The sequence below is a fragment of the Maniola jurtina genome, chromosome 9 (genome assembly GCF_905333055.1).
Source record: "Maniola jurtina chromosome 9, ilManJurt1.1, whole genome shotgun sequence".
Taxonomy (NCBI): domain Eukaryota; kingdom Metazoa; phylum Arthropoda; class Insecta; order Lepidoptera; family Nymphalidae; genus Maniola; species Maniola jurtina.
In genome coordinates, this window is record NC_060037.1 from 8,514,198 (window position 1) to 8,528,318 (window position 14,121).

Here is a 14,121-nt window from a genome sequence, read left to right on the forward strand (position 1 = left end):
TGTAATCTAGTAAGTTCGTTTAAATAATTTAAAATTATTGATAATGATGATTGATTAGGTCCTTTTATTCTCCGAGAAACATAGGACTGCAAGGTTTTTGTCTTGGATTACTTACTCTCACATCTATAAGTACTAATATTATAAATGTGAAAGTGTGTCTGTTTGTCTGTCAGTCTGCTACCTTTTCACGACCCAATAGTTTAACAGATTCGGACGAAATTGGGTATAGATTTACCTTATATCCCGTGGATGGACATAGACTACTTTTTGTCCTGAAAAATCAAAGAGGTCGCACGGGATTTCTAAAGATCCATCCAAGAAAAAATAGGAGATTTATTGGAACTAAGTAAAATACGAAACGTCACTTTACTGCATCTAATTAAATATTTTTTTCGGCCCTGGATATCACTCCTTTAATGTCATAATTAAAAATTAAAAAAACCGGTTAGGTGTGAATCAGACTTGCGCACCGAGGGTTCCGTACTCGGGTATTTTTTCGGACATTTTATACGATAAATTAAAAATTATTATGCATAAAAATAAATAAAAATCTGTTTTAGAATGTACAGGTAAAGCCCTTTTATATGATACCCCACTTGGTATAGTTATATTACTTTGAAAATTGATTTTTTTTTAATGTACCTACCACTAATTTACGGTTTTCAGATTTATTCTTTTACTTATGCTACGAGTACCCTATAGATTTTCTTGAGAGACACGATGGACGGACGGAGGGACGGACGGACGGACGGACAGACAGACAGACGGATAGACAACAAAATGATTCTATAAGGGTTCCGTTTTTCCTTTTGAGGTACGGAACTCTAAAAAAACAGCCTGGTATAGACTGTAGAGTAACTGTTATATGCAGTGAAAATTGACGCTTCAAAATGTAATTTTTATTTGATCAGTCTAATCTCTATAGTGACATTTTCTATGGAAAAATAAATTCCGCCATTTTGATTTTTTTTTCTATTCATCGAGTAGACCTTCAGATCCTGATCATCTTTTGATAAGAAACCAGTCTTCGATCTTTTAAACCCTTCGAAATGGCGGCTATCTTTTTTTCGCTATTTTGTTTGTTTTTTTTTTTCAGCTCACTGCCAATCGGATGACGTTTTGAGTAACATTTGCTCGAGCACCCCTCACCTATCTTAAATACCTTAAGCGTGCCCTCTCTCCATATTTTTCACCGAAAGATTTTTTTTTTCTATACGGAACCATTATTGAAAAAAAACAAATTTCATACAATATTTTACAGAAGGAAATTTTGGAGAAAATCTCGAAAATCACCCCAAAATGTGGCAACTCTGTTTGCATATTTCGATACTGTCAGCTGAGTCACACAATTGATTCATACATGTCGACCTTCCAAAATGTTGCCTACTGCCTCAAAAACATGATCAAAATTTCAAAAAATTCTAAAAAAAATTCAAAATTTCTGTATTAAACTGAATTTATTTATTAAGAAACACAATTCACCCTGGAAACCCCATAAAACAATACCCATATATTTTTTTTTTGCTGTAAAAAGTGCATGTCCGCCATGTTGGATTCCAAAATAAATTTCTTAATCAAAATCAGCTCCCCACAAAACCAAGTAAACGACACCGATATCCATTTTTGATAAAAGTGTATGACCACCATCTTGGATTTCAAAATAAATGTCATAAACAAAATCAGCTTGCCGGAAAACCCAGAAATCGATACCCATATCTATTTTTTATAAAAAATGCGTGTTCGTCGTCTTTAATTTGAAAATAAATGCCACCATCAAAATCAACACGAAACGCTGAAAACAATACCCATATATAATTTTCCAATTGAAAAAAAACAAATTTCATACAATATTTTACAGAAGGAAATTTTGGAGAAAATCTCGAAAATCACCCCAAAATGTGGCAACTCTGTTTGCATATTTCGATACTGTCAGCTGAGTCACACAATTGATTCATACATGTCGACCTTCCAAAATGTTGCCTACTGCCTCAAAAACATGATCAAAATTTCAAAAAATTCTAAAAAAAATTCAAAATTTCTGTATTAAACTGAATTTATTTATTAAGAAACACAATTCACCCTGGAAACCCCATAAAACAATACCCATATATATTTTTTTTGCTGTAAAAAGTGCATGTCCGCCATGTTGGATTCCAAAATAAATTTCTTAATCAAAATCAGCTCCCCACAAAACCAAGTAAACGACACCGATATCCATTTTTGATAAAAGTGTATGACCACCATCTTGGATTTCAAAATAAATGTCATAAACAAAATCAGCTTGCCGGAAAACCCAGAAATCGATACCCATATCTATTTTTTATAAAAAATGCGTGTTCGTCGTCTTTAATTTGAAAATAAATGCCACCATCAAAATCAACACGAAACGCTGAAAACAATACCCATATATAATTTTCCAAAAAATGCATGTCCGCCATCTTGAATTCGAAAATGAATGTCATCATCAAAATCAGCACCCTGGAAATCCTGAAAACGATACCAATATCTATTGACGTGACAACGTCTTATAATTCGATAGAGCCGGCTGCACGCACGAAAAAACATGACTCATGCAGCGTTACCTCGCTCTGAGGCGTTCCATGTAAGGCTTGAAGTGCAAGCGAGAGCGCGGATCGAGCGACAAAGAAGCACAATCGGCCTTTGTTGTCACGTTCAACTATCGTCAGTAAACCGACTTTACAGACAACCAATTTTTTTTTGTAAAAAGTGTAAGTCCGCCATTTTGGATTTGAAAATGTATGTCATTATCAAAATCAGCACCCTGGAAAACCCTGAAAACGATGTCCATATTACTTTTTGTACAAACGAGGTAGTTGAGGATATTAATTTAGTAAGATGCGTGGGTGAGCGAACCACTAAAGTGATCCACGAGCATGCAGAATTTGTTTCACCGAGTAAACCTTCGGATCCTAATCATCAATGAGACATTTAATCTTCGCCATACATTTTCTACGGGAAACTAAATCCCGCCATTTTGAATGTTTTTTTCTATTCATCGAGTAGACCTTCGAATCCTGATCTTCTTTTGCCAAGAAACTACTCTTTCATCTTTTATACCCTCCGAGATGGACACCGACGAAATTTGTGCGGCCGCCATCTTGTTTTTCCGATTTTTTCCACTTTTTCTATTAATCGTTTATTACTTTCTTCAAATGTTGCGAAGTTCAACAAAATCGGTTGGAAAACAAAAGAGTTGCAAAAATCACGTCAACCGCCATCTTGTTTTTCTGAAATGTCATAATTTTTCCCAACTCCTATCCTGCACCCAAACATATCTCCCGAACACCATCGTATCGTTTTCTGTCTCTTTCTAAGAGAATGAGACGTTCAATATTTGCCGTACAAAATATTGTATGGAAAAATAAATTCCGCCATTTTGATTTTTTTTTCTATTCATCGATTAGACCTTCGGACCCTGATCATCTTTTGCCAAGAAACCACTCTTCCATCTTTTATAGCCTCCGAGATAGACACCGACGAAATTTGTACGGCGGCCATCTTGTTTTTCCAAAATTTTCCACTTTTTCTATTAATCGTTTACTACATTCTTCTAAGATTGCGAGTTTTAACGAAATCGGTTGGAAAACAAAAGAGTTGCAAAAATCACGTCGGTCGCCATCTTGTTTTTCTGAAATGTCATAATTTTTCCCTACTCATATCGCGCACCAAAACATATCTCCCGAATATCATTGTATCGTTTTCTCTCTCTTTCTACGAGAATGAGAAATTCAAAATTCGCCATACAAAATGTATGGGAAAATAAATTCCGCCATTTTGAATTTTTTTTCTATTCATCGAGTAGACCTTTGGATCCTGATCCTCTTTTGCCAAGAAACCGCACCTCCATCTTTTATACCCTCCGAGCTGGACGCCGGCGAAATTTGTATGGCGGCCATCTTTTCTTCGCCATTTTGAATTTTTTTTCAGCTTTTTGGCAATTGGGTGATGTCATGAATGACATTTGGTCGAGCACCCCCCACCTATCTTCAATACCTTGAGCGGACCCTTCACCCGTCTCCGACATCCTCGATCATCAGCTATTTCCAAATTTTTCCTCGATTTTTTTTTTATTTTCTATACGAAACCATCAGTGGAAAAAAAATTTTCATACAAAATTTTACAGGAGGAGTTTTTGGGGAAAATTTCGAAAAACTCCCCAAATGTGGCAACACCGTTTACATATTTCGATACTGCTGGTTGAGTCACACAATCGATTGATACATGTCGACTTTCCAAAATGTTGCCAACTGCTTCAAAAACGTGGTCAAAATTTCGAAAAATTAAAAAAAATACAAAATGGCCGCCAACTCGTTTCACAGAAAGATTTTACACTGTTTCATAATTTTCCTATTAACTACAGGATATACCGCTCCCGATGACGTTTCAATCTCTCATCTCGCTCGCACCCACGCGAAAGGGGATACCGTGAAAAAGACCGTGTCGAAAATCACTTTTTCTTTGATAAATTCCAGTGTTGCCAGTCTCCGGCGACAAAAATACCGAAATGTCATTTGTATGATCAAAACACATAATCGCTCATACTCGGATTTTGCGAAAAGTCCGTATTTCGATTTTTTTCAATTTCCCGAAAATCTTGAAATTTCCCAAAAAAATGGGGTAATTTTTTTCCTCCAATCTATACCTCGAGCCTATACGTACAATTGCTTCATAGAAGCCGAATCGCTCCGATGTTGCCAACTTTGGGATATTTAACTTTTAAAATTGCGTTTTTTCGTACCTCTAACATAACGGCCGCCATGACAGCCGCCATCTTGAATTTTTAAAAACCACTCCCGTTATGTCAAAATACAGGATAATCGTGGGCGAAACCAAAAAAAATATTTATCCTCGATTACTTCGTTTCGGAACTGTGGCGCCGCGGTTCGGGGTCGAAAAATCAAAATTTTCAAAACGCTACGGTTCGGCCGCCATCTTGTTTTTCCAATTTTTTTCACATTTTCTATTAACTGTTTACTACATTCTTTAATAATTGCGAGTTTGAACGGAGTCCCTTAAAAAACAAAGGAGCTGCAAAAATGACGTCGGCCGCCATCTTGTTTTTCCGAAATGTCATAATTTTTCCCCAGAGGGTTCCCGAAACCGAACACAACTCCCCTACATCATTATATCATTTTCCGTCTCTTTCTAGGAGAACAATTATGTCAATGAGTCAGTCAGTGAGTGGTAATCGAGCTATATATAGTATAACTAGTGTTTCGCTCGGTGCGCGAGCCGCTAAAGCAGCTCGCGTGACGTGGTTATGTTAACTTTATTAAATTTAACCAAATTTGTTTATTAAGATACACAATTCACCACAAAAACCCACAAAACGACACCCATATCAATTTTTTTCTTAAAAAGTGCATAGCCACCATCTTGGATTTCAAAATAAATGTCGTTATCAAAATCAGCACCCTAGAGAACCCTGAAAACGACATCCATATCATTTTTTGCAAAAACGGGGTAGTTGAGGTAAATAAAGTAGGGTGCGTGGGTGCGCGGACCACTAAAGTGGTCCGCGAGCATGCAGAGTTTGTTCCACCGAGTAGACCTTCGGACCCTGATCACCTTTTGCCAAGAAACCACTCTTCCATCTTTTAAAGCTTCCGAGATAGACACCGACGAAATTTGTACGGCGGCCATCTTGTTTTTCCAAAATTTTCCACTTTTTCTAATAATCGTTTACTACATTCTTCAAAGATTGCGAGTTTCAACGAAATCGGTTGGAAAACAAAAGAGTTGCAAAAATCACGTCGGTCGCCATCTTGTTTTTCTGAAATGTCATAATTATTTTTCCCTACTCGCCTCCTCCACCCAAACACATCTCCCCTACATTATCGTATCGTTTTCTGTCTCTTTCTATGAGAATGAGACATCCAATATTCACCATACATTTTCTATGGGAAAATAAATTCCGCCATTTTGAATTTTTTTTCTATTCATCGAGTAGACCTTCGGATCCTGATCCTCTTTTGCCACGAAACCACACTTCCATCTTTTATACCCTCCGAGCTGGACACCGGCGAAATTTGTATGGCGGCCATCTTTTCTTCGCCATTTTGAATTTTTTTTCAGCTTTTTGGCAATTGGATGACGTCATGAATGACATTTGCTCGAGCACCCCCCACCTATCTTCAATACCTTAAGCGGGCCCTTCACCCGTCTCCGATATCCTCAATCATCAGCTCTCTCCATAATTTTGGCTTACTAAGTTTTTGTTTTTTACATAACACCATCAGTGAAAAAAAAAATTTTCATACAAAATTTTACAGGAGTTTCTTAGTTGAAAATCTCGAAAATCTCCGCAAAAGTGGCAACACCGGTTGCATATTTCTATACTGCCAGCCGAGATACACAATCGATTCATACATATTGACTTTCCAAAATGTTGCCAACTGCCTCAAAAACGTGATCAAAATTTCGAAAAATGAAAAAAAATACAAAATGGCCGCCAACTCGTTTCATAGAAAAATTTTACACGGTTTCATAATTTTCCTATTAACTACATGATATACCGCGCCCGATGACGTTTCAATCTTTCCTCTCGCTCGCACCCACGCGAAAGGGGATACCGTGAAAAAGACCGTGTCGAAAATCACTTTTACTTTGATAAATTCCAGTGTTGCCAGTCTTCGGTGACAAAAATACCCAAATGTCATTTGTACGAGCAAAACACGTAATCACTCATACTCGGATTTTGCTTAAAGTGCGTATTTCTATTTTTTACAATTTCCCGAAAATCTTGAAATTTCCCTAAAAGTGGGGTAATTTTTTTCCTCCAATCTATACCCCGAGTCTATACGTACAATCGCTTCATAGAAGCCGAATCGCTCCGATGTTGCCAACTTTGAGATATTCGAATTTTAAAATTGCGTTTTTTCGTACCTCGAACAAAATGGCCGCTATGACAGCCGCCATCTTGAATTTTTAAAAACCATTCCCGTTTTGTCAAAATACAGGATGATCGTGGGCGAAACACGAAAAAATAATTATCCTTGACTACCCCGTTTTGGATCTGTGACGCCGCGGTTTGGGGTCGAAAAATCAAAATTTTGAAAACACTACAGCTCGGCCGCCATCTTGTTTTTCCAATTTTTTCTACATTTTCTGTTAATCGTTTACTATTTTCTTCAAAGTTTGCAAAATTCAACGAAATCGGTTGGAAAACAACGGAGCTGCAAAAATCACACCGGCCGCCATCTTGTTTTTCTGAAATGTCATAATTTTTCCCCAGAGGGTTCCCGAAACCGAACGCAACTCCCTCACATCACTATATCATTTTCCGTCTCCTTCTAGGAGAACAATTATGTCAATGAGTGAGTGAGTCAGTGAGTGGTAATTGAGCTATATATAGTATAACTAGTGTTTTGCTCGGTGCGCGAGCTGCTAAAGCAGCTCGCGTGACGTGGTTATGTTGACTTTATTATATTTAACCAAATTTATTTATTAAGATACACAATTCACCACAAAAACACATAAAACCCACACCCATATCAATTTTTTCTTAAAAAGTGCATGTCCACCAGCTTGGATCTAAAAATGAATGTCATTATCAAAATCAGCACCCTGGAAAACTCTGAAAACGACATCCATATCATTTTTTGTAAAAACGGGGTAGTTGAGGTTAATAAAGTAGGGTGCGTGGGTGCGCGGACCACTAAAGTGGTCCGCGAGCATGTAGAGTTTGTTTCACTGAGTAGACCTCCGGATCCTGATCATATTTTGCCAAGAAACCACTCTTCCATCTTTTATAGCCTCCGAGATAGACACCGACGAAATTTGTACGGCGGCCATCTTGTTTTTCCAAAATTTTCCACTTTTTCTATTAATCATTTACTACATTCTTCAAAGATTGCGAGTTTCAACGAAATCGGTTGGAAAAGAAAAGAGTTATAAAAATCATATAGGCCGCCATCTTGTTTTTCTGAAATGTCATAATTTTCCCCTACTCATATCGCGCATCCGAACATATCTTCCATACATCAATGTATCGTTTTCCGTCTCTTTCTAGGAGAATGAGACATTCATAATCGCCATACAAAATGTATGGAAAAATAAATTCCGCCATTTTGAATTTTTTTTCTATTCATCAATTAGACCTTTGGATCCTGATCCTCTTTTGCCAAGAAACCGCACCTCCATCTTTTATACCCTCCGAGCTGGACGCCGGCGAAATTTGTATGGCGGCCATCTTTTCTTCGCCATTTTGAATTTTTTTTCAGCTTTTTGGCAATTGGATGACGTCATGAATGACATTTGCTCGAGCACCCCCCACCTATCTGCAATACCTTAAGCGGGCCCTTCACCCGTCTCAGATATCCTCAATCATCAGCTCTCTCCATAATTTTGGCTTACTAACTTTTTGTTTTCTATACGACACCATCAGTGAAAAAAAAATTTTTCATACAAAATTTTACAGGAGTTTCTTAGTTGAAAATCTCGAAAATCTCCCCAAAAGTGGCAACACCGGTTGCACATCTCGATACTGCCAGCCGAGATACACAATCGATTCATACATATTGACTTTCCAAAATGTTGCCAACTGCCTCAAAAACGTGATCAAAATTTCGAAAAATTCAAAAAATTACAAAATGGCCGCCAACTCGTTTTGCAGAAATAAATTACATCGTTGTACAACTTTCCCATTAACTACAGGATATACCGCTCCCGATGACGTTTCAATCTTTCATCTCGCTCGCACCCACGCGAAATGATCGTCCCTGAAAAAAGACAATATCGAAAATCACTTTTGCTTCGATAAATTCCAGTGTTGCCAGTCCTCGGCGACGAAAATACCTAAATGTCATTTGCACGAGCAAAACACGTAATCGCTCATACTCGAATTTTGCTAAAAGTGCGTATTTCGATTTTTTATAATTTCCCGAAAATCTTGAAATTTCCCCAAAAAATGGGGTAATTTTTTTCCTTCAATCTATACCTCGAAACTATACGTACAATCGCTTCATAGAAGCCGAATCGCTCCGATGTTGCCAACTTTGAGATATTTAACTTTAAAAATTGCGTTTTTTCGTACCTCTAACATAATGGCCGCCACAACAGCCGCCATCTTGAATTGTTAAAAACCACTCCCATTCCGTCAAAATTCAGGATAATCGTAGACAAAACCAGAAAAAAATTATTAGTTTCAATTTCCCGTTTTGGATCTGTGGCGCCGCGGTTCGGGGTCGAAAAATCGAAATTTTCAAAACGCTACGGCTCGGCCGCCATCTTGTTTTTCCAATTTTTTCCACATTTCCCATTAATCGTTTACTATTTTCTTCAAAGATTGCAAAATTCAACAAAATCGGTTGGAATACAAAAGAGCTGCAAAAATCACGTCGGCCGCCATCTTGTTTTTCCGAAATGTCATAATTTTTCCCCAGTCGAATCCCCCACCCGAACACATTTCCCCTACATCATTATATCATTTTCCGTCTCTTTCTAGGAGAACAATTATGTCAATGAGTCAGTGAGTGAGTGAGTGGTAATCGAGCTATATATAGTATAATAATAACTAGTGTTTTGCTCGGTGCGCGAGCTGCTAAAGCAGCTCGCGTGACGTGGTTAGGTTGATAAGTATTAAAACGAATTTATTTATTAAGATTCAAAATTCACCCCAAAAACACCATAAAACGACACCCATATCGATTTTTTTCTTAAAAAATGCATGACCGTCATCTTGGATTTCAAAATAAATGTCGTTATCAAAATCAGCACCCTGGAAAACTCTGAAAACGACATCCATATCATTTTTTGTAAAAACGGGGTAGTTGAGGTTAATAAAGTAGGGTGCGTGGGTGCGCGGACCACTAAAGTGGTCCGCGAGCATGCAGAGTTTGTTCCACCGAGTAGACCTTCGGACCCTGATCATCTTTTGCCAAGAAACCACTCTTCCAACTTTTATAGCCTCCGAGATAGACACCGACCAAATTTGTACGGCGGCCATCTTGTTTTTCCAAAATTTCCCACTTTTTCTATTAATCGTTTACTACATTCTTCAAAGATTGCGAGTTTCAACGAAATCGGTTGGAAAACAAAAGAGTTGCAAAAATCATATAGGCCGCCATCTTGTTTTTCTGAAATGTCATAATTTTTCCCTACTCATATCGCGCATCCAAACATATCTCCCATACATCATTTTATCGTTTTCTGTCTCTTTCTAGGAGAATGAGACATTCAATATTCGCCATACAAAATGTATAGAAAAATAAATTCCGCCATTTTGAATTTTTTTTCTATTCATCGAGTAGACCTTCGGATCCTGATCCTCTTTTGCCAAGAAACCGCACCTCCATCTTTTATACCCTCCGAGCTGGACGCCGGCGAAATTTGTATGGCGGCCATCTTTTTTTCGCCATTTTGAATTTTTTTTCAGCTTTTTGGCAATTGGATGACGTCATGAATGACATTTGGTCGAGCACCCCCCACCTATCTTCAATACCTTAAGCGGGCGCTCCACCCGTCTCCGAAACCCTCAATCATCAGCTCTCTCCATAATTTTGGCTTACTAAGTTTTTGTTTTCTATACGACACCATCAGTGAAAAAAAAAATTTTCATACAAAATTTTACAGGAGTTTCTTAGTCTCGAATCTTGAAAATCTCCCCAAAAGTGGCAACACCGGTTGCATATCTCCATACTGCCAGCCGAGATACACAATCGATTCATACATATTGACTTTCCAAAATGTTGCCAACTGCCTCAAAAACGTGGTCAAAATTTCGAAAAATTCAAAAAATTACAAAATGGCCGCCAACTCGTTTCGCAGAAATAAATTACATCGTTGTACAACTTTTCCAATAACTACAGGATATACCACTCCCGATGACGTTTCAATCTCTCATCTCGCTCGCACCCACGCGAAACGATCGCCCCTGGAAAAAGACCATGTCGAAAATCACTTTTTCTTTGATAAACTCCAGTGTTGCCAGTCTCCGGCGACAAAAATACCCAAATGTCATTTGTACGGCCAAACCACATAATCGCTCATACTCGGATTTTGCACAAAGTCCTTATTTCATTTTTTTACAATTTCCCGAAAATCTTGAAACTTCCCTAAAAATGGGGTAATTTTTTCCCACCGATCTATACCTCGAGTCTATACGTACAATCGCTTCATAGAAGCCGAATCGCTCCGATGTTGCCAACTTTGAGATATTTAACTTTTAAAATTGCGTTTTTTCGTACCTCGAACAAAACGGCCGCCATGACAGCCGCCATCTTGAATTTTTTTAAACCACTCCCGTTCTGTCAAAATTCAGGATAATCGTGGGCGAATCACGAAAAAATAATTATCCTCGACTACCCCGTTTGGGATCTGTGGCGCCGCGGTTCGGGGTCGAAAAATAAAAATTTTGAAAACGCTACGGCTCGGCCGCCATCTTGATTTTCAGATTTTTTCCACATTTCCCATTAATCGTTTCCTACTTTCTTCAAAGTTTGCAAAATTCAACGAAATCGGTTGGAAAACAACGGAGCTGCAAAAATCACCTCAGCCGCCATCTTGTTTTTCTGAAATGTCATAATTTTTCCCCAGAGGGTTCCCGAAACCAAACACAACTGCCCTACATCATTATATCATTTTCCGTCTCTTTCTAGGAGAACAATTATGTCAATGAGTCAGTGGTAATTGAGCTATATATAGTATAGCTTTTGCTCGGTGCGCGAGCTGCTAAAGCAGCTCGCGTGACGTGGTAAGGTTAACTTTTTTATAAAACCAAATTGATTTATTAAGATATTCACCCCGAAAAAACCCATAAAATGACAGGCATTTCTATTTTTTTGTAGAAAATGTAAGTCCGCCATCTTGGATTTGAAAATAAATGTCATTATCAAAATCAGCACCCTGGAAAACCCTGAAAACGACATCCATATTATTTTTTGTAGATTAGGATAATAATTTAGTAGGGTGCGTGGGTGCGCGGACCACTAAAGTGGTCCGCGAGCATGCAGAGTTTGTTCCACCGAGTAGACCTTCGGACCCTGATCATCTTTTGCCAAGAAACCACTCTTCCATCTTTTATAGCCTCCGAGATAGACATCGATGAAATTTATACGGCGGCCATCTTGTTTTTTCAAAATTTTCCACTTTTTCTATTAATCGTTTACTACATTCTTCAAAGATTGCGAATTTCAACGAAATCGGTTGGAAAACAAAAGAGTTGCAAGAATCACGTCAGTCGCCATCTTGTTTTTCTGAAATGTCATAATTTTCCCCTACTCATATTGCGCATCCGAACATATCTCCCATACATTATCGTATCGTTTTCTGTCTCTTTCTAGGAGAATGAGACATTCAATATTCGCCATACAAAATGTATGGGAAAAAAAATTCCGCCATTTTGAATTTTTTTTTTATTCATCGAGTAGACCTTTGGATCCTGATCCTCTTTTGCTAAGAAACCGCACCTCCATCTTTTATACCCTCCGAGCTGGACGCCGGCGAAATTTGTATGGCGGCCATCTTTTTTTCGCCATTTTGAATTTTTTTTCAGCTTTTTGGCAATTGGATGACGTCATGAATGACATTTGCTCGAGCACCCCCCACCTATCTTCAATACCTTAAGCGGGCCCTTCACCCGTCTCCGATATCCTCAATCATCAGCTCTCTCCATAATTTTCGCTTACTAAGTTTTTGTTTTCTATCTGACACCATCAGTGAAAAAAAAAATTTTCATACAAAATTTTACAGGAGTTTTCTAGTTGAAAATCTCGAAAATCTCCCCAAAAGTGGCAACACCGGTTGCATATCTCCATACTGCCAGCCCAGATACACAATCTATTCATCCATATTGACTTTCCAAAATGTTGCCAACTGCCTCAAAAACGTGATCAAAATTTCGAAAAATTAAAAAAAATACAAAATGGCTGCCAACTCGTTTTGCAGAAATAAATTACATCGTTGTACAACTTTTCCAATAACTACAGGATATACCGCTCCCGATGACGTTTCAATCTCTCCTCTCGCTTGCACCTACGCGAAACGATCGGCCCTAAAAAAAGACCACGTCGAAAATCACTTTTTCTTTGATAAATTCCAGTGTTGCCAGTCTCCGGCGACAAAAATACCCAAATGTCATTTGTACAATCAAAACACGTAATCGCTCATACTCGGATTTTGCGAAAAGTCCGTATTTCGATTTTTTACAATTTCCCGAAAATCTTGAAATTTCCCTAAAAATGGGGTAATTTTTTTCCTTCAATCTATACCTCAAGCCTATACGTACAATCGCTTCATAGAAACCGAATCGCTCCGATGTTGCCAACTTTGAGATATTTAACTTTTAAAATTGCGTTTTTTCGTACCTCAAACAAAACGGCCGCCATGACAGCCGCCATCTTGAATTTTTAAAAACCACTCCCATTCTGTCAAAATTAAGGATAATCGTGGGTGAAACCAAAAAAAAATTATTATCCTCGATTACCCCGTCTCGGATCTGTGGCGCCGCGGTTCGGGGTCGAAAAATGAAAATTTTCAAAACGCTACGGCTCGGCCGCCATCTTGTTTTTCCAATTTTTTTTACATTTTCTGTTAACCGTTTACTACTTTCCTAAATAGTTGCGAGTTTAAACAAAATCGGTTGAAAAACAACAGAGCTGCAAAACTCACGTCGGCCGCCATCTTGTTTTTCTGAAATGTCATAATTTTTCCCTAGAGGGTTCCCGAAACCGAACACATCTCCCCAACATCATTATATCATTTTCCGTCTCTTTCTAGGAGAACAATTATGTCAATGAGTCAGTGGTAATTGAGCTATATATAGTATAACTAGTGTTTTGCTCGGTGCGCGAGCTGCTAAAGCAGCTCGCGTGACGTGGTTAGGTTTTACTATATTGTATTAAACCGAATTTATTTATTAATTTACACAATTCACCACAAAAACCCACAAAACGACACCCATATCAATTTTTTTCTTAAAAAGTGCATGTCCGCCATCTTGGATTTCAAAATAAATATCGTTATCAAAATTAGCGCCCTGGAAAACTCCGAAAACGACATCCATATCATTTTTTTGTAAATTAGGATAATAATTTAGTAGGGTGCGTGGGTGCGCAGACCACTAAAGTGGTCCGCGAGCATGCAGAGTTTGTTTCACCGAGT

The 14,121-nt window shown here is 38.1% G+C and overlaps 1 long non-coding RNA gene across 1 annotated transcript; it reads right to left on the bottom strand.

Moving 5' to 3' along the window:
* Positions 1-974: 974 nt before the first annotated feature.
* LOC123868033 lies at positions 975-6,213 on the bottom strand. Its single transcript, XR_006796567.1, has 2 exons — positions 6,150-6,213; positions 975-1,149 (listed from the first exon to the last, which is right to left on the bottom strand). It is a non-coding gene; the product is annotated as an uncharacterized LOC123868033 (long non-coding RNA).
* Positions 6,214-14,121: the final 7,908 nt, after the last annotated feature.